Source organism: Podarcis gaigeae, assembly GCF_964106915.1.
Source record: "Podarcis gaigeae genome assembly, chromosome: 13".
In the NCBI taxonomy this organism is placed as follows: Eukaryota; Metazoa; Chordata; class Lepidosauria; order Squamata; family Lacertidae; genus Podarcis; species Podarcis gaigeae.
The window spans coordinates 55176037-55194377 of record NC_139689.1 but is presented as its reverse complement, the minus strand read 5'-3'; the positions used below and the strand labels follow the sequence as shown (position 1 = coordinate 55194377).

The 18341-nt window shown below is 50.6% G+C and overlaps 1 protein-coding gene across 4 annotated transcripts in view; it reads right to left on the bottom strand.

Moving 5' to 3' along the window:
• Positions 1-11553, bottom strand: part of TRPV4 (transient receptor potential cation channel subfamily V member 4) — a 53920-nt gene extending 42367 nt beyond the window's left edge. For 2 of the 4 annotated variants that reach the window (XR_014557650.1, XM_083710103.1), the window contains exons 1-2: positions 11451-11553; positions 8126-8423 (exon numbers count right to left, since the gene is read on the bottom strand). The gene's annotated coding sequence lies outside the window, so the exon portion shown is untranslated. Of the gene's footprint in view, positions 1-8125; positions 8424-10991; positions 11072-11450 lie in introns of all 4 variants that reach the window. The other 2 variants (XM_083710105.1, XM_083710104.1) reach the window with 2 other exon arrangements.
• Positions 11554-18341: the final 6788 nt, after the last annotated feature.

Genomic DNA, 18341 nt, shown 5'->3' with positions numbered 1-18341 from the left:
AAAAAAAGAAAAAAAAGAAAAACGAAACATGTAATACATAAAAACATAGACAACTCAACTTACATTGACAAACACTCATCGACTTCCCTTTATCTCGGTTTCGGAATAAAGTTATCATATTTTTTATCCGCAGTGTCTCATTTTTCAATCAATTTTTACGTAGTAAGCGTTATCTCATACCTACTGTGATTTTTCAAATATATATTTGTTTTTTATCAACATTTTTATTTTCCTTTTATTTCTGTTTCCATATATAACTTAAATTTATCCCATTCATTATTAAATTTTGTACTTTTTTGATTTCTTATTTTCTGTGTCAATTTTGCCAGTTCTAAATAGTCGAATAGTTTAGATTGCCACTCTATTATCGTTGGGATTTTAGACGTTTTCCAATACTGTGCTATGAGGGTTCTGGCAGCCACTGTTGCGTATTGAAAAAATGTCTTATCTTCCTTTTTGATTTCTTCGCCAATTATCCCCAGGAGGAAAGCTTCAGGTTTTTTGCTAAAGGTGTATTTGAGGACTTCTTTTAATTCATTATAGATAGATTCCCAAAAATTTTTAAGTGTCTCACATGACCACCACATATGTATAAAGTCGCCCTCCTTACTCTTGCATTTCCAACACATTTTATCACCTGTTTTATAAATTTTATCCAATTTTACCGGCGTCATGTACCATCTGTACATCATCTGATACATGTTCTCCTTGAGTGTTGTACATGCCGTGAAGTTCATACCTTTACACCATAAAGCCTTCCATTTGTCAAACTCTATATTATAACCCAAGTCCACTGCCCACCTTCACCATCACCTCCTTCACTTCCTCATCTTTGGTGTCCCACTCAAGTAACTGGTTATACATTTTTGATAGTAATTTTGTTCTTCCTTCTATTATTAATAGAAGAAATAATAGAAGAAATAATAGAAATGAAATAACAGTTTGGCACTCTGTTCTCATAGGGCCAGCCAGATGCCCCAATGGAAAGCAGGATTCGAGCACAAGAGCAGACTCCCCCCAGAAGCATTGCTGGAGGCAGACCACAGCCATTGTGGCCAGACGCCACCGAGAGCCCCGACTCCATGAATCTGCCCAGTCTGGTGGCCCATCGCTGTTGTGAGTTCCATGGTTAAACTAGACGCTTTATTTTATCTGCCCTGAATCTTTCAACATTCGACTTCATGGGATGCCCACAAGTTCTAGAGTTAGAAGGGGGGGACTTCTCTCTCTCAAATCTCTCCAGGGCATCTTTTTATAAACTATCAAGGTGGAGTGCATAGTTCTCCTCCTCTCCGCTTTGTCTAAAAAAATGTGTTTCATTGATTTTTAAGAAGGTATATTAATTCCAATAAATGCCCCCTCCCCTTCCCCTTCAGGACAGGGAATTTAGGAAAAGTGCCACCCCACATTGCTAGATGTGACTCTGGTGGATGCCCCCCTCCTCCCCGGTTATCCTCACAACAGCCCTGTGAGGTCTGCTAGGCTGAGAGGCAATGGCCAGTCCAAGGACACTCCGTGAGCTTCGTGGCTGAGTGGGATTCGAACCCTGGCCTCCCAGCCCTTAGTCTGCCACTCAAACCACTACACCACACAGGCTTGATTGCGGGACAGAGATTTCTGTGCTATTTTTCCTGCTGGTAATAGCCTAGAAGCACACATGGGGGTTGGTTAACGGCAGCCTGCAGCTGGGCCTCCCCCCCGCCCCTGTTACTATAGAAAGCAATCCAGAAAACAGCCAGGGTTGCCAATGGTCAGATGGGAGGCGGCTCCCTCCATTCAGCCCACAGAACCACAAGGGGCGGGAGACCACATCAGAGGGAGCCCCGCGGTCTCAGGACACAGGCCAGGAGGAGCGCTGCTGCTTATTTCCAGCCTGGCTCGCCTCCCGCGTGGCTCTGGGGCTGGGCCGTGGCGGAGCCTAATGGCGTGGTACAGCTAACAACCTTCTGGACTGGCTGCCCCTCGGCTGGAAGAAGTTGGCGTCCCCATGGTGGGAGGGGACAGCTTTTGTAGGAGGCAAAGCCACATATTGGAAGAGAGAGGGTGTCCCCTGCCTCAGGGCTGGTGCTCAGCAGCTCTTTCCGATATTTTGAATTACCATGACTTTATTGAATTGCATTAACTGTTCCAATGAATGTGCTGTTGTTGTCTGCTTTGTTTTTATGCTACCCTGCTTGCAATGTTTTCTGCTTTTTGCTGCTGTTGTGACTATTGGGAGCCACTTTAATAATAATAATAATAATAATAATAATAATAATAATAATAATAATAATAATAATTTTATTATTTGTATGCCGCCCATCTGACTGGGTTCCCCCAGCCACTCTGGGCAGCTCCCAACAGAATATTAAAAAACGATAAAACATTAAAAACATTAAAAAGCTTTGAACTCAACATTTGTTGTTGGAAAAGCGGAATCCAAATATTTAATCAAATCAAAAGAAATAGTAAGGTTTATGATGGATCCTTCACCAGAGCCCTGAAAACAGCCTGCAACTCCCAGCCCTTCAGTCTCTGCCTGGGGATCATCTTCCCTAGAGAGTTTCTGTTTGAGAATGGAGGGCATGGGAAGATGGAGGGTGGGGCTGCTGGACCAATGCTTCCAAAAAGTGGCGTAGTATTCAGCATGTCAGACTAGGGCCTGGGAGAGACCAGAGTTCGAAAGCCCCTTGAACCTGAAGCTCAGGCCAGCCACTGCCCTCCTTCGCCTCACCTGCCCCACAGGATCAGGGAGAACCATGTACACTGCCTTGTGCTCCTTGGAGAAAATAGGCAGGATACAAATACAATCATTAAAGCAGAATCACAGAACTGTAGTTGGAAGGGGGACCTCAAGGGTCATCTAATCCAACCCCCAGCCATGCAGGAATCCCAGCTGAATAAACCAATAAGAAGTAGGGGCTTTCAGATGCCCTGAAAATGGAATCCTACCCCAGTGTCAATTCACACATGATCTTCTGCCCTTATCTTTTCTTTCTTTCTTTTTATAAAAGCGGAAACAGACTACAAAACTCAAAACCAAGCACCCTGGGCACTTAAAGGCAGGCAGCCTGACTATATCGGCCACCCCCAACCTGGCAGACGTTTTGAGCAGCAATCAACTGTGATCCCTGCATGACAAGGGGTTGGACTGAATGACCCTTGGGGTCCCACCCAACTCACTGACTAGGTTGCCCTCAGCCCCAGCGTCATCTGGGTGCTGGGGTGCTAGGAGCCGTCTCCCAAAGCAGCTTGAGGACACCAGGTGTGGGAAGGCGGGTGTGTATCTGAGGCCACACCCTCCTGTGCGAGGGACGGGGGGGGGCTGAGGTGGGGCAGGCAGCATCCCAGTGGAGTGGTCAAAGTCCCAGAGAAGTGGCCTGCTCCAGAGGGAGGCAGTGATTGGAGCACTGCCCCAGGCGGAGTTTGCCTGCTCAGCCCCATAGGCAGGAGGGCCGGCCTGCTGAGGTGACGGCAGCACAAGGGACTGATTCAGTTTGGCCTCCCCGGCCCCCTCTCCCTCCTCCTGACCATCCTGTTTGCTTAAGCCGTTTGTAGAATTTCACAGGTTTGGGGATTCAGGCCTCATGTCCAGCTGCACAGAGCCAGGCTCTGTTCTCCAGCTCCAGGACAGCAGCGTGGAGGGAGGGAGGGAGGGAGGGAGGCAACGGCCCAGAGCAAACAGGGAGGTTCTGAGCTCCGCCAGGGAGTCACCATAGGCAGTGACTTCATCGGGGCTGAACGTCTGGCAGCACAGGATGGGAGAAGCAGCAGAAATCTATTCATCAGAGGATGGGGGGTCCCAACGCACCCCTGCAGGAGTCCCTGGCCGGCCAGCCTGGAAGGCTGCTTCCACTGAACCAGTGGATTCAAGTTACAAGAAAGGAGATTCTGACTAAACCTTAGGGAGAACTTTCTGAGAATAAGAGCTGTTCCACAGTGGAATGTGTCAGACTCTCCTTCTTGGAGGTTTCTGAACCCATTTCTCGCGTTATGAGAGAAGGAGAAAACTATCCACTTCCTTCCTGCCAGGCATCATTTTATCAGCGTCTATCCTGCCCCCTCTTTCATTTGCCATCCAAGCTGGTGCTCAGCCCCCAAGCTGCAGCCCTCACTCATCTTCGCCAGCTTGGACCCCTCCAGATGTTTTGGGCTGCAACTCTGGGTGTAGCTTGAAATGTCTGGAGGGCACCAAGCTGGGCCACAGATGCTCCACAATGTTTCCTACACAGAGGTCATTTCTGCAGAGGAAAAACGTAACTTTTGTGCAGCTGCCTAAATCAAGTGTCAGAAGTGGAGTTAGATGGAAAAGAGGCAACTTGACATGGGAAACATCGAGAGGAATACCAACCAGCCTCGTATTGAACTTTCTGCAATAGTGAATGCCCAGCCCAATGAACTAGAGTTTACTTATTACGGCGCCAGCCACCCTTAATCCTTCTTCAAACCCTGAGGAATGCAATAAAATGTGTGGGCAAATTCCAGGTGCTCTGTGACCCTTCTGTGAGTGCTCTTTCAAACTCCTCACTGAAAGTGCTGCCTGCCTGCTTGTATACACCAAACTTGGAACTGAGGGGACCTGGGTTCAGGTCCTGACTTTTTGGAATTCACAGCGCACACTTCCCCATCTGTAAAATGGTTATAGCTGTAACCTACCTGTGGGGCTGTGGTGATGGGTGTGACATTAAATCTAGTTTTAAGCACTTAAGGTCATGATTTGACATATGGGAAGGGGTGTCAAAAGTATGGATGAGCAGATCTGTCCACTTCCTCTGTTCCTCATTTTGCCCATGTGAAATTCAGTTGCATATTATTATTTTTTAAGTCCTCATGAAAATTCAACAGCATTTTACTGCAAATTTATCCTAATAAACTCATTTTTGTATGCACTTCTATCTAATATAGATAGAATTCCAGGCAAAGGCCTGGAAACGATGCCTTATGAGGAACGGCTAAGGGAGCTGGGCATGTTTAGCCAGGAGAAGAGGAGGTTAAGGGGTGATATGATAAGGTAAAGGTAAAGGTACTCCTGCCCGTACGGGCCAGTCTTGACAGACTCTGGGGTTGTGCGCCCATCTCACTCAAGAGGCCAGGGGCCAGCGCTGTCCGGAGACACTTCCGGGTCACGTGGCCAGTGTGACAAAGCTGCATCTGGCGAGCCAGAGCCGCACACGGAAACGCCGTTTACCTTCCCGCTGGTAAGCGGTCCCTATTTATCTACTTGCACCCGGAGGTGCTTTCGAACCGCTAGGTTGGCAGGCGCTGGGACCGAGCAGCGGGAGCGCACCACGCCGCAGGGATTCGAACCGCCGACCTTTCGATCGGCAAGTCCTAGGCGCTGAGGCTTTAACCCACAGCGCCACCTGCGTCCCTGTGATATGATATGCGTCCCTGTGATATGATAGCCATGTTCAAATATATAAAAGGATGTCACATAGAGGAGGGAGAAAGGTTGTTTTCTGCTGCTCCAGAGAAGCGGACACGGAGCAATGGATCCAAACTACAAGAAAGAAGATTCCACCTAAACATTAGGAAGAACTTCCTGACAGTAAGAGCTGCTCGACAGTGGAATTTGCTGCCAAGGAGTGTGGTGGAGTCTCCTTCTTTGGAGGTCTTTAAGCAGAGGCTTGACAACCATATGTCAGGAGTGCTCTGATGGTGTTTCCTGCTTGGCAGGGGGTTGGACTCGATGGCCCTTGTAGTCTCTTCCAACTCTATGATTTTATGATTCTATATACACATTTCTGAAGCAATTTCCCCTTAAATAATACAATTTTTGCATGCTGTTTTCACCAACATACATACATGCATATTTTACCAATATAGACATTTTGGTACATGCTGCTTTGCTGGAGAACTGCACTGTGATCATTGTGATCATTTCAGAAATTGTGAATTAGGTAGGTTCACCGCTAAATGTGAACTGATTCGAATCCCCCTCCCCTCATCAAGAGAGAACGGAATGTCCCACCCCCCACAGCCCCTAGGCTGGTGTGCTCTGTTTTTTTGAATAAGTTCATTCTGTATAACTCATTCACAACCATCAATGGCAAAAGGTAGAATCCACCATTTTACAAGTTCAGACACTCAAAACACTGTGGAAAAGCTTGACGAGTATGGGGCAGGGGTGTCCTATCCCCCAAATATTGCACAGGCAGGTTATTCTCTCGTGGATATAAACAAACATTAATTATTAACAACCACTTATCCATTTGCGTGTGTTTGAAGCATTTCCACAAATTTCTTATGATTTAAATAAGCTATTGGGGGTGGGGGGCTGAGGTAGGTGCAAAGCTTCTGCAGGGTCACCTCATGAGTTGGGGAAGGACTTTGCTCCTTGTTAGAGTCTCCGTTTGCCTGCAGGAAGAAGCCCCAGCATCTCCAGAGAGAGCCCTGCAGGACACCCTGGAGAGCTGCTGCCAGCCAGTGCAGGAAGTACTGAGCTGGAGGGACCAGTGTCTCACTCAGTGCAAGGCAGGTTCCTAGGAGTTTTGGCAGAGGTGAGATTTCAACTGGAGGTCTCCCAATTCACACCTTGTGATCTTTGCTACACCAGCTGTAGTGATGGGGGAACAGGAGGCCAAGCAGAGCTGGCAGCAAAGCTCAAGCCCAGCTCTCCTAGAATCATAGAATTGTGGAGTTGGAATGGACACCGAGGGTCATCTAGTCCAACCCCCTGCAAAGAATGAGTCTCAACTAAAACATTAAGCAACCTCATGGAGCACGTAGGACCAGGAGACAAGGATGGCAAGGAAACAACCACAGCGATCGCCCGTGCCGTTTCTCTTCCTGCCGGAAAATGTGCAAAACTACACCTGCTGGCTGCCTTGCTGGAAGAGAAGGTGCAGCTTCCAGAAACTGGAGGCCTGTCTAGCCACACTTTGACCTACTGGCTTAGATGAGGAATTTTTTCATAGAATCATAGAGTTGGAAGGGACCCAAGTGTCATCTGCGCCGTGCAGGACATGAACCCCTGGAGGAACGTGGCGCACAGAAGCAGGACTGCCAGGAGCCATGCTGTGTCACTGGAGCTCACCTCAGACACCGCTTCTGGGCCAGGTGAGCAAGGACAGTGGTTGCAGACCTCAGAACACACTGGTGTACACTTGTGAATACTTCTATGACCTGGAGCATGGAAGGCAGACTCAGAGTATATGGGTAAAAATTGTAGGAGAGGAACAACGCTGACCTTACTGTGGGTGTCTGCTATAGACCTCCAAGACAGACTGCATTGATGCCTGGATGATGCCTTCCTACAGCAAACATTCATAGACTCATAGAGTGGAAGGGACCCAAGGGTCATCTCGTCCAACCCCCTGCAATGCAGGAATCTCAGCTAAAGCATCCAGGACACAGGGCCATCCAACCTCTGCTTAAAGACCTTCAAGGTAGGAGAGTCCACCACCTCTGTTCCACTGCCAAACAGCTCTTACTGTCAGAAAGTTTTTCCGAATGTTTAGTCGGAATCTCCTTTCTTGTAATTTGAAGCCATTGGTTTGAGTCCTATCCTCCAGAGCAGGAGAAAACATGCTTGCCCCATCCTCCATGTGACAGCCCTTAAGATCTTTGAAGATAGCCATCATATCTCCTCTCTGTTTCCTCTTCTCCTGGCTAAATATCCCCACCTGAAGAAGTATGCATGCACACGAAAGCTCATACCAAGAACTGACTTAGTTGGTCTTTAAGGTGCTACTGGAAGGAATTTTTTTTTGTTTTGACTATGGCAGACCAACACGGCTACCTATCTGTAACTATCCCCACCTCCTTCAACCATTCCTCATAAGGCTTGGTTTCCAGAGCCTTAATCATCTTGGTCTCCCTCTTCTGCACACGTTTCAGTTTGTCAACATCCTTCTTAAATTGTGGCACCCAGAATGGACTCCAGGTGTGGTCTGACCAGGGCAGAAAAGAATGGGACTATGACTTCCCTTGATCTGGACTCTACACGTCTGTTCTCGAGATTCCTTACATGGGGATGCTGGATAGCATCCAAGACTCCTGGCATGCAAGATGACTTTGCCACTTGAGATTCCACTGTTTGATAACAGTTATAGCTGGCCCACCCCCATCCCATCCAGGATTCAACACGGGCGATCTCGGCATGGGCGATCTCTCCCCTTCCCAAATCTGCCTCACTTGTGCTTACCTAAATGTCAGGAGGCTGGCCCCACACACCAAACAGAGATGTCTCAAGGAGATCCACAGAGGGGTTTCCTTGCCTCAGTTTCCCTGTGGCCAAAATCTCATTCCCAAGCGCCACACAGGACCACCAAAGCCGGCTTCTTGCTAGTTGTTCTGCTGTTGCTGAATAAATGTGACTCCTGCAAGCGTCATTCCAAGGAACCAGGAATGCGTCCAAAGTGGGGGGGGGGGAGAGAAGATTTGCCAAAGTCCCTCAGAGGAGATCAGCATTCAGCTCCAGTCCTAAGGAATGTTGACTCCACCTGCAAATGGAATCATCTGTGGCAACTCAGAGAACTCTAGACCACTCCTTGCTTCTATGGGGGCATGTAGGAACACACCGAGGGCGGCACCACCCACTTCCTGGTATGTCCCCACAGGAAAGGAGCTGCTTTCCCCACAAAGCCTACCCTGTAGCAGAAGCCCCACACCTGACCCTGACTCCTGCCAGCTCCCCCAGCAAGCCTCACTTCCTTCATACTGCCTGAACTGAAATGAAACAACCTCATGGAGCACGTAGGACCAAGAGACAAGGACGGCGAGGAAACAACCACAGCGATCGCCCGTGCCGTTTCTCTTCCTGCCAGAGAATGTGCAAAACGACACCTGCAGTAAACCCAAGCTGGCTGCCTTGCTGGAAGAGAAGGTGCAGCTTCCAGAAACTGGAGGCCTGTCTAGCCACACTTTGACCTACTGGCTTAGATGAGGAATTTTTCAATGGAGCAGAGAGAGCAGAGATTACCAAACATTCATAGAATCATAGAGTTGGGAGGGACCCAAGTGCCATCTAGTCCCAGCCCCTGCAATGCAGGAATCTCAGCTAAAGCATCCATGACAGAGGGCCATCCAACCTCTGTTTAAAAACCTCCAAGGAAGGAGAGTCCACAACCTCTTGTGGGAGTCTGTTCCACTGCCGAATATCACTTACTGCTCAAATACAGCCGCAACACATGGCTAATAAGTATGGTAAATGTATTATTAGTAGAAGTTAGAATATAATCCAAAATTTACAAATCATAAACATCATTATATAATGTATGTATGAATCTGTAAACAAGAAATAATCAACGTAACGAATTGCTGTCAGGGAACACCACGACGCAGGCAGAATGCCTTTCGAGAGATAATAATGGATAACAAAACAGCTCTTACTATCAGAAAGTTTTTCTGAATGTTTAGTCGGAATCTCCTTTCTTGTAATTTTAAGCCACTGGTTTGAGTCCTATCCTCCAGAACAGGAGAAAACAATTCTCCATATGACAGCCCTTAAGATATTTGAAGATAGCTATCATGTCTCCTCTCAGCCTCCTCTTTCGCAGGCTAAACAAACCCACCTCCTTCAACCATTCCTCATAAGACTTGGTTTCCAGACCCTTGATCATCTTGGTTGCCCTCGTCTGCACACATTCCAGCTTGTCAACATCCTTCTTAAATTGTGGTACCCAGAACTAGACACAGTACTGCCAAGGGAGAATAGAGTGGGATGATGACTTCTCTTCATTTGTCTACTATACAAATGCAGCCTAGAGTAGCGTTAGCTTTTTTCCAAAAAGGAGTGATGTAGTAAGCATGGGAGACTTGCAACTATCCTGATATCTGTTGGGAGACATACTCTGCCAAGATTCCAACAAATTCCTCCATTGCCTCGCTGACAATTTCATTTCCCAGAAGGTCGAAGAAGCAACAAGGGGATCATCTATCTTGGACCTGGTCCTCACCAACAAGGATGGATGGGACTGATGGATGAAGTGGAAGTACTCAGAAACTTGAGAGGAAGTGACCATGTCCTCTTGGGTTTCATTATAAACTGGCATAGAATGGACTCCCTCAGGAGGTGGGGGGGTCTCCTTCCTTGGAGGTTTTTAAGCAGAGGTTGGATGGTCATCTGTCATGGATGCTTCAGTCGATATTTCTGCATTGCAGGGGGCTGAACTAAATGACCCTCAGGGTACCTTCCAACTCCACAAATCTATAATTCTATATTTCATGGCAAAAATAAAAATTGGAGAAAACCCCCCACATATTCTGAAATAATTTTTTATGATTTTAACAGAAAGCAAAACGGAAATATCAAAGCTTTTGGATCAAAAGCACACAGGATTGTTGTTTTAAAATATATGTATTTAAAAAAAAATACAGAAAAAACACTGCCACAATACTATGCAAACCTATTTGGAAGTAAATTCCCATTTGAGTTTATTCCTGAATGAACATGAATAAGGGAGGTCTGTGGCTCAGTGGCAGAACATCTGCTTTGTGTGCAGAAGGTCCCAGGTTCCTGCCTGAAACGCTGGACAGCCACTGCCACTCAGTGTAGACAGGGCTGAATAAGAGAGGCAAAGATTGCAAGGTGGGGTGTGAAATGTCACAGGAGCCATCTCCCCTCCTGGGCTTGCCGGCAACTGGGATTCAGAAGCATGGCTGCCTCCAGCTGCAGAGGCAGAGCAGAGCCATCCTGGCCACTAGGAGCCACCGGCACCGTCTCCTCCTCCATGAATTTGTCTGAGCCTCTTTTAAAGCCATCCGAGTTGGTGGCCGTCACTGCCTCCTGTGGGAGGGAGTTCCGCAGTTCCACTATGCACTGCATGAAGAAGTAAAGCCATGCTTGGCTTGCAAAGGCTTCATCCCCTCCCAGGCACATGTGTGGCCCAGGGGGGTGGGATCCTTGAAAGACAGAGGCACAATCTGGACACCCAGATACCAGGCACCGTTTCTCTACACAAACCATCTGCTAGCTGTGTACTGTGTCACAGTTAGAGGGATGGACCTGGGAGAGACCCGGATTCAAATCCTCACTCAACCCTGAAACTCCCTGAGTGACCCTGGCCTACCTGGCAGGGGCCTGGTGTGGGTTAAATGAGCCAGCAGGGTTAGCTTGGTCAGAAGAGCAGCACGTGTGAACAGGAAGACTCTAAGAAGAGCGGGGGGGGGCTGGATCAGAGCAGGGGTCCTCCTAGTCCTTCCCAACCGGGGGCTCCATGGATCGGCTCTCCTCCCCTTTCAAGAGCGGGGAGCGGGCTTCCCCTGGAGACGCTGCCTCTGAGCGCGTGCAGAGGGCCCTTGGCTCGCCATCAGCTCAGGTCCCCAGGCAGGCACGTGGCCAAGGCTCGAACGTAAAATTTTGCGTCGGGGGATCGGGCCTTTTCTCCTGCTCCAGGGCTCCCATTCACGCGCCTTCGAGGCTTGGGAATGCGCGGTGGGGGAGGGGCAGGGGCTTGACCCCCCACGCCTTGGCTAAAGCAAGAGGGACCACTCCCCACCCCCACGCCCCGCCGGCCCCGATCCCCTACCTGGAGCCGCGCCGGAGGAGCCGTCGCCAGGTCTGCCCACCGCGCAGGCAGCCAGCCGGCCGGCCTGCCTGACCTTCCGCCCCCCGGACGGGCGGGCCATCCTCCTCCGGGCAGCGCCTCCTCCTCTCTGCATCCCACGTGAGCAGGGGGCGCAGGACGCCTGGGTCCCGTCCTCCGCCGTCGGAGCCTTTGCTGAAGGAAGCGAGATCCGATCCGCGACGGGGCTTCCCTAGGCAGCGATGGGGACTTTGCAGCTTCGGAAAGGCGAGAGGGAGGCGGCACGAGAGAAGCCTCTAAAAGTCTGCCTGGCGTGGAGAACAGGAAAGCTCTTCTCCCTCTCGCCTAACTCTCGCACTCGCGGAAGTTGGACCATTCAGGACGACAGATAAAAGAAAGTCCTAGCTAATCTGTGGAACTCGCTCCCGCAGGATGGGCAGAAAAGAGGACTCGACACCTTCATGGAGGAGCGGATCTCGAGGGCTGCTGGCCAGGATGGCTCTCCCCTGGCTCCGCGGCCCCTCAGTCCCACTTACCAGAAGCTGCCGGGGGGCAGAGGGGGCTCGGGCTCAGGGCTTGGAGCGCGCCTGGCGGGCCACCGAGAACAGAAGGCTGAATCCGCAGGGCCAGCCGGGCGCCTCTTCTCTTCTGACACTGGGAGTGTCAGCCCAGTTCTCCACACTTCTTCCCTGGAAGTAAGACCCACTCAGTTCTGGCAGCTTACTCTCAGGTAAGCATGTGTGGGATCACAGCCTCACCCACAGCACTTTATTGCCTCTTGCCATTGTTGAAAATGGGACCTGGCCTCCCTTTGTTGTTGTTTTAAAAGAGGCTTGATTCTGCTTGAATTTGCAAGCTTGTCAGTTCCATAGGATTCTTTGTCAGGAGGAGGATAGCTGCCTTAGTGGTCCATCTGGCGCAGTGTTGTGGACGCTGGCCAGCAGTGGCTTTTCAAGGTTTTAGGCATGGAGTCTTTTCCAACCCCTAACCGGAGACAGGGCCTTCTGCAGCCCCAGCAGCTGCTCTACCCCTAGGCTCAGGAACATGTGGAGCCGCCTTATGCCCAGTCAGACTTCTGCTCCACCTGCACAGACCAGCAGCAGCTCTCTAGGGCTTCAGGCACGAGTCTTTCCCAGCCCTGTTGGGGACTGAACACGGGGACTTCTGCAGCCCAGGCTGCTCTGCCACTGAGCTGTGGCCCGGTGGGTGAATCAGGGCACCTTAGGTGGGGTTCTGCTTCCAGCTCCCCCTGCCCCCTTTGCACTCTTCTGGGCGATGGCAGGTGCTGGGAAGCTCAGCCCTGCCTTGCCCAGTCCGATCAGCTGATTACAGTTATCCTTCTCCTTCTGTGGTCAGTGTGGGGCAAGGCTTAGAGTGTCGGACCAGGACCTGGGAGAGACCAGGGTGCAAATCCGCACTCAGTCATGAGGCTCACAGGGTGACCTTGGGCCAGCCACTACCTCTCAGCCTCCCCTACCTCACAGGGTTGTTGTGGGGATTAAATGAGCAGTTGGAGACAATCATGTACACCACCTGGAGTTCCTTGGAGGAAAGTGGAGACATGAATTAAACAAACAAACAAAATGGCCTTTGCTCAGGACACGGGCCTGGGTGTCCCCAGTGGCGGAGCAAGCCGATTGGGCGCCTGGCGTAGTGCAAGTGCCCTGCACCCAGGGGTGGGGGCGGGGCAGGATGCTCTGTGGGGCCTCCAAGGAGTCTGCCTGCCTCCTCCCACTCAAGTCGCCCTACAGCTGAGGGGGAGGCAGTGGGTGGACCATTTAGGCAGCGCAGAGCCTGCGGGCACCCAAGCCACCGCGTCACTCCCAGGCCCCACGGTGAGTGCCACCCGGCATTTTTTCACCCCCCAGTGGTGACACCTGGGGCAGCCTGCCCCCACCGCCCCCTTCCTCCACCCCTGGGTGTCCCCCAGCTCTAGATGGGGTCCGATCCCCATCCTGTCCATTGCCCAGCATGGCCAGTGGTCAGGGGTGAGCAGAGCTCTACTCCAGCAATGTTTGGGGTGGAGTCACCACAGGCTCCTCCTTCCAGGCCTATGTCTTGGGCAAGCAACCCACCATCAGCTGGAGGAAGTGAGGGGAGTGTCTCTGAGGACATGCAGAGTGTGTTTTCCCTCACCTCTCAGTAACCAGCACAACTGGTAGCTGCATAATTGGCATTATTAGGTCGCTCTGGGCCTGAGACCCTGGACAGCTGCTGCCAGTCAGTGCTGGCACTGCTGAGCTGTCAGTGGACCCAGGGCCTGCGTTGCTTGGCAGAAGGCACCTGCCTGGGCTTTCCATCTCTGTCCACCAGGCTGCTTCCAAAGTCCCCTCTGGGGCCACCCCAGCCCTGTTTCCAGAGAGCAAAAGGCAAGGAGTTAATCCCCACCGGAATGCAGCCAGAGCAGAAGGATTAGGGCCGACAGGCTGGGAGCCTTGGCAGGACAGAGGCACCAGAGCCTGCTGCCCCCTGGCTGAGTCTGCCTTCCCCCATCCGTCCTTGAGCTTCTTTCCAACCCTGCAGCTGGAGAGAAGGATCCAAACCCCTTTGGAAGGGCGACACCTGGTCCCCTTGCTGGAGGGGGGCTGCTGGCTTCTCTCCCTGAAGTCAGTGCCTTGAAGGCTGCGGGGGAGACAAGAGGAGACTGGAGAGGAGCAGGCGGTGGGTGAAAGTGAGGGAGGCAGCAGGCAGCACCCTCTTCAGGCCCCCAACCTGCTGCCCCTCCCAGCTGCCCAGAGGTCTTAGGGTTGTGGGGGATACCGTAGTGAAAACATGGACTGAGGTAGCATTGTAAAAGGCAGATTTAATGGTCAATATTATTTGGAAAGAGACTGGAAATAAGGCAGCCACTATTGTAATATATTTATGTGCATCGGTGGTCAGTGTTTGAAATTCCCCACATTTTGCTATTGTCACGGGTCCAACTGCAACTACGTGGAGATTTCTGGGCACCCGGTTGGCAACCGACATCTCCATCGAGCCAGGAAAAGGCTTGGCTCCAATGAAATGCTCTTGTGGGCACACTGTACACAGAATATCCCTTGATGGTACTTTCTGAGCCAGGATGGGGTTGGGGACGGCCCTGCGCTTAGCATGCAATGGGCTAGAACTCTCAAGGGAAGGATTTCTTAGTCAGCCCATGGAAGACATTGGTGATGCCGCCCACTGAAGTAGGACAAAGCTACATAGATGATGCGATTAAGCTGGCTCACAGCGCCATTACATAAGTTTCTAAACTCTGGCAAAGAATGCAAAACGAAATGATGCGGTGTTTAAAAATAAACACAGCTTGAAAAGGTACCTGAGTGATGGAGAAGTGGCGCCTGCAACAAAATGTTGCAGTGCAGTGGGCTGCTCCAGTTCAGGATTCCAGGGAGGGATCTTTCTAGGTTACTCAATTCCATTTCCTCTCCACTCCCACAGCCATCCAGCATTCTGAGCAGGCTCACTGGGTTGTTCCCTCCCCTAAGTGTTAGGGAGTGTGGCATTCCTGCCCCCCTTACTTCTGCAGACCTGGGGTTCCCCCAAGCTCACTAGCAGCTAGCTACCCAAAGGGGCAGCTTCACGGGCTGGGGTGCTTCTGGATCCAGCTCAGTCATGGTAGGCTCAGGTGGACTGTGGGTAAAAGTGCCATTTTCGAACTGCAACTGGTTTGACAACTACAGCCAAGTCCTGGACTGGGAGAGCCTGGCCACAGGAGTTCGTGCACTGGTTCTTTTAGACTGGATTACTCTGTGTGGGGCTTCCCTTGCACTTGATCCGGAAGCTACAGTGCAGGATGCTGCAGCATGATGCTGACAGGTGTGACGCCTTGACAGCACCCAACCCCTGTGCTCAAGATATCTACACTGGCATTGCCGTCATATATAAAGGCCTAAATGCCTTGAGACCAGTTTGCCTGCAGGATGGCATCCCCCCATATACACCCACCTGACTGCTTTGATCAGCAGAACTGGCACTGTGGCAGATGCCACAGTCAGGGCCGTCTTACCCATAGGCACTAGGGGTGCGCGGCACCCGGGCGCCAGGCTCTCAGGGGTGCCAGGTCGAGAGTCCGAGGCCCCAGAGTTGAGTCCAGGGAAGAGCCTGCTCGTTGGTCAGAGCTCTGTGGCAGACTCTTCTGCTGCGGGCAGCTCTGCGCCGCGAGTTCGGGGGTGACTGAGCCAGCAAGACGCTGAGGAGGCCGGCTGGCTCCGCACTCCTGTGTGCCTGGGACTGGGCAAGCTGGGGGGGGGGGCGCTGGGCAGATCTTTTCACCCCGGCACCGCATATGCTTAGCGGTCAGGCCACAGTTGTAAGAACTTGAGCTTTGAGAGTTCCAGCACCCAAACTCTGGAACTCCCTGCCTCTTGATATCAGGCAGGCACCTTCCCTGGACTTTTTATGGCTAAAAACATTTTTTGTTTATCCAAGCCTACCCAGATGTTTAGAAAGGCAACACAAGTTTTAAGCTGTTTTCAGTCTATTATTATTTTAATTTTCCAAAAGTCTTTAATCATTGTTAATCCTTCTTATTGATCATTTGTTTGTTTTATCCTTTGTAAAACTTTTTTGAGGGTTGTTTCCCCCCCACAATCAAGCAGTGTATAAATTTTATTAAATAAATAGTAAGGGTCTACACCCAGCACAGAAGGGAATGATAGAATTTGTGGAACAAGTGACAGATAACAAAATGTGCTGATGCAATAAGGAAGTTCAGGCTTCAGGAATGGAGAGACGTCCGCCTGCCTTGGAGATGCCACAGGGCTCTTTAAAGCAGTTTGTGGCAACCAGGTTCCTTCCAGATGTTTTGGACCGAAATCCCCAATAGCACCAGCTCACACATCTGTGCTAGCCGGTCAGAAACATCTGGAGGGCACCCAGATGGCAAAGGCTGATTTAGAGGAAATTGGAGGAGCTCCCCAACATCTTCAGGTCTGCATAATTAAACTTTTTTGCTTTGCCTAAGGAAACAGGCAGCAGGTCAATGAATGGAATTATTTCCATGGAGAGACCAGCTCTGGATCTAGAAGCACCGAGATGCTACAATGGGCGGCAATAGGCAAGCCTTCAAAGAATGCTTGGAGAACTGCAAAGAGGACTGGTCCCTTCTCAGTCACAGGGCCACCCTCCACATTCAGGGACAGCAGACTTCCATGGCTGGGGCTCTCATGAGGCTGTTTGTTGCCAGCAGACTGAATACTGCATTGAGCTAAGCTGACCCAGCAAAGGCAAAATTGTACTGTGCATCACAAATTAACACAATACTCTCCCTTGGCTGTCACCTGGGGCAGCCATTCCATCGGACGGAGAGATAGGAAGCCAGATTCATGCCATCAGCTTTGCTGAAAGCCCAGCTCCATCAGGCGCCTCCTGCCCCTGAACTGGGCCCGCTGCTCATTACAGGAACAAAAGGCTCGTTAGAAACTGGTGCCTGAGCTTGGCTTTTCTTTTCCTTTTCCCTCCCAAGCCCCTTCCCCTTGTGTGCTCTGGTTTTTTTACATTGTAAGCCTGGCGGCAGGGAGCGTCCTGTTGTAAATGTACGTAAATTATTTCCAGAGCCTTTTTGGCCAAAAACCAAATGCTCTCAATAACCATAATGGCTGGATTCTGCACCAAGGAAAGCCCAATTGTGCAGCAGGTGAGAATTACGTAAAATTTGTTTAATTTTGCATTTCTCCCTTTCTCTATTTGTATTGATTTATTTTCTGCTGGTTTTACTATTTGACATCATGCGGGTGGCGCTGTGGTCTATACCACAGAGCCTAGGGCTCACCGATCGGAAGGTCGGCGGTTCGAATCCCCACAACGGGGTGAGCTCCCGTTGCTCAGTCCCTGCTCCTGCCAACCTAGCAGTTAGAAAGTACGTCAAAGTGCAAGTAGATAAATAGGTACTGCTCCGGCGGGCAGGTAAAAGGCGTTTCCGTGCGCTGCTCTGGTTTGCCAGAAGCGGCTTAGTCATGCTGACCACATGACCCAGAAAAACTGTCTGTGGACAAACGTCGGCTCCCTCGGCCAGTAAAGCAAGATGACTGCTACAACCCCAGAGTTGTTTGCGACTGGACTTAACGGTCAGGGGCCCTTTACCTTTACCCTGCTTTTGCCGTCGCCAAAAGTGCTAAAGCCCAACCCCTAATCACTGGCAGTGTGATTCTCCCTACCCCTTTTCCCTCTAAGAACTGGCCCAAACCTTCTCAAGCATATCTTCCACACTTCCGCTTGCCCCCTCCCTAGAAAGCACAGGGCCAAGTGGCTTTCTGCTTTTCCCAGGCTTTCTATGCACAGCTCAGAGCAGTTCTGCCCTTGCTCCGAAAATCCACTCTTTAGTGCTACATCAGAGCAAAGGTCAATCCAGAGAAAACTAGACAAAGTTTGCTCTGATTCAGCAGTAAACAGCAGGTTTTCCCAGGGGAACGCAGAAGTGTGGGTGAGCCCTAACCGTTTAAAAAGAAAGAAAAAGACTGAGGTTCTGTCCCTCAATACCTCCTTCTGCAGGCATGATCTGCTCCTGTGGAACTGCAGCCTACGGACAGCCTTTAAACCTTCCAGGATGGGGGGGGGGGGGACCTCTATAGCAGGGGTTTGCAAAGCCCTCCCCTCAGTTGTCTGCAAAAGACACACAGGCCCCAATCACACCATACACTGAAAGCACTATGATACTACTTTAAATAGTCATGGCTTCTCCCTAGTCAATCCCTCTTCACAGAGAAGTCTGAGAACTGAAGCTCCGGGAGGAGAACAGGGGCCTCCTCCCAGCTCTCAGCCCCCTTAACAGACTACAGCTCCCACAATCCTTTGGGGGAAGCCAGGACTGTTTAAAATGGCATCCTAGCCCCTTAAATGTGTGAGCATGGCTCAACTCTACAAATAAATTCACAGACACACATCTCCCCACATCAGACTTTATATTTTATT